Below are 2,485 nucleotides of genomic sequence, written 5' to 3' on the forward strand. Positions count from 1 at the left end.
AATCAAGTCAACTTTGTAAGTTATGGCAGGAGTGATAACATGTAATTAGGTGTCTCCTACGATTGTATGTGCACCAACCCATACTTAATGCCCAGGGCCTTTTCTATGTACTTGTAATAAACATGAGTACCTACTTTTGGGGCAAGGGAATTTCACTAAATGGGAAGTCCTAAAACTTCTATCACACTTACTGTAGTTTTTTGTCTTTTCACCCTTGAGTCTACTTTGAACCTCTTAGTATTCAGACTCCATTCCCCATGAAATAATTCTTTGGCTAATAACTCTACTTTTAAAATAAGTATTACTCCTCTTCTGGAGAGCATTGAGTTTTCTGGTATCATTTATTTTTATCCAAATATTGTATAGTCACTCATCTCCTGTCTTTATTTGATGTCTCCCATTGAAAAGTTGATTCCCTGCCCACATCCTCCACGGCTCCTAATCTTAATCTCTCTCAAAATTACCTACCCCTCATTTTTTGTGCCTAAAAATTATCCAGGAGAAAAGGCAGTGAGCTGACAGGTGGGCAGACATCTTCACATAACTGAGAGCAGGCTCCCAGATGGAAGCACTGATGGACTTTTGAAGAAATGAAGGGTAGCTGATGTAAGTGTTCAGACCCTGAACCAGAAGTCATGGCCTTGCCTTTCCAAAAAGAACTGGAGAAATACAAGAGCTTTGATCAAGATGAACTTCTTGGCAAACTCTGAGAAGAGAAACTAAGGAGTTGAAAAGTGTTCTCGATGACCTAGATCCTGAGAGCACGCTCCTACCGGCAAGTTTCTGACAGAAAGCAGCCACAGGCCCCTTTGATCAGAAGCACCTCCTTTCATATTAGGAAAAAGAAGCAATGGAATGCAAAGAAACAGAAAACTTTGTACTCTTAACTGGAGAAAAGAAAGGAAGGATCTTCATCCCAAAGGAAAAACTAACAGAAACTCATAAGGAGGAAAAAGTGACTTAACCTAGAAGCGGAAGAACCTTTAGCTAGTGCCTCTGATACGTAACTCTATGATCTTGCAGCTGTTTTTGGAATTCACAATCTAGTCACTAATCCATGATTTACTGAAGAAGTCAACAGTAATGATAGTGGCAAAAGTCCTCCAGGAAATGTGGTCAAAGGTGAAATGGTCAAGCCAATATTTGAAGAACCACCTAATCTCGCAAATGTGGAAGTAAATTTGCAACAGCTGAAAGTCAGTGATCCCAGCCTTGAGGAAATCATCTCAACAGCATTAAGAATATTCTGATTCCAACCCTGAAGGAGTTTGCAAAGGCACTGGAGACGAATACCCACATGAAAAAGTTCAACCTGGTTGTCACCCACAGCAATGAATCTGTTGAAATTGCTTTTGCAGATATGTTAAAAGTAAACAAGACTGAAAAGTCTAAATATGAAGTCCAACTTTATCACTAGAACTGGGTTTCTGGCACTGGTGGATGCCCTAAAAATGAGACTCTGACAGAGATTAAGATAGACAACCAGAGACAGAAGTAGAAATGCAAATTGCCCAGATGCTTGAGGAGAACTCATTGATTCTCAAGTTGAAATACCAGTTTACAAAACAAAGGCCAAGAACTAGGGTAGCAGCTGCTATCACAAAGAGTAATGATCTAGTATGCAAGAAACAAATAAGGTGGCTGGAGATAACCCAACTATCAGAGAAGACCTGCTCTGGCTAAGGCAGCTAGCCACTCTTGCCCCAGCAAGACCATTTTTGCAAAGGTCATTCACTTCTGTTAATCGCTCCCTCTTTATTCACATCATTAATATGTTAACTTTATTTTCTTTGTGTGTGTGAGACATTATGTCTGTCTGATGAATAATGTGCACATATTTTTATTTTCATCATGTGTGTTTCTGGCAGGCACAGTGAACAGTGGATTGATATAGACTTTAGTTTAGTAGCAACCACCAGGAATGACATCAAGTGCCTTCATATGGGAATATCTTGCCCAATTTATTTAGCATAACCAACTTGGGTTTTTATTTCCCACAGAAGCTCATTTTTAACCACAAAGAGAATTTTAGTGCATAAGATATGTTTTTAGGTATAGTTGTATTTTTTTTAATCAATCCCTAGCTCTGTTTAGGTACATTGCCTTGAGGTACGCTAATTGTTCCAAAGCTATTCTGCTGACATAACAAAAGAAATGTGCCAGTGTTGTCAACCCTATGTTGGGTGAGAGTATGGATGGATTCCATGGGATTGGAAAATTACTGAAAGAACATGACTTACTTATAGTGGGCCAGTAGTATCATCGTCACATATGGCAGAGCATCACTTTCCCTTTAACAGCCTTAGGAAAACAACTGCAAAGTATTTACATACAGCAATTAAACAGAAGAGAATAATCAACATTCCGTAGAATTTCTGAAGTCTCATCACCCATCCAAAGCCTCTAGCTTCCTCTCCCTCTTGTATAATTACATAGGTCCTGGAAAAGGGAAGGTCAAAGTAGCTGTTTTTCTACCATGAAACAA

At 39.2% G+C, this 2,485-nt stretch overlaps 1 pseudogene; it reads left to right on the forward strand.

The window, feature by feature from the left end:
• The first annotated feature begins 623 nt into the window (after positions 1 to 623).
• LOC114041208 lies at positions 624 to 1,683 on the forward strand (annotated as a pseudogene).
• Positions 1,684 to 2,485: the final 802 nt, after the last annotated feature.

This window comes from Vombatus ursinus, unplaced genomic scaffold (genome assembly GCF_900497805.2).
Source record: "Vombatus ursinus unplaced genomic scaffold, bare-nosed wombat genome assembly UNPS02014170.1, whole genome shotgun sequence".
Classification (NCBI taxonomy): domain Eukaryota; kingdom Metazoa; phylum Chordata; class Mammalia; order Diprotodontia; family Vombatidae; genus Vombatus; species Vombatus ursinus.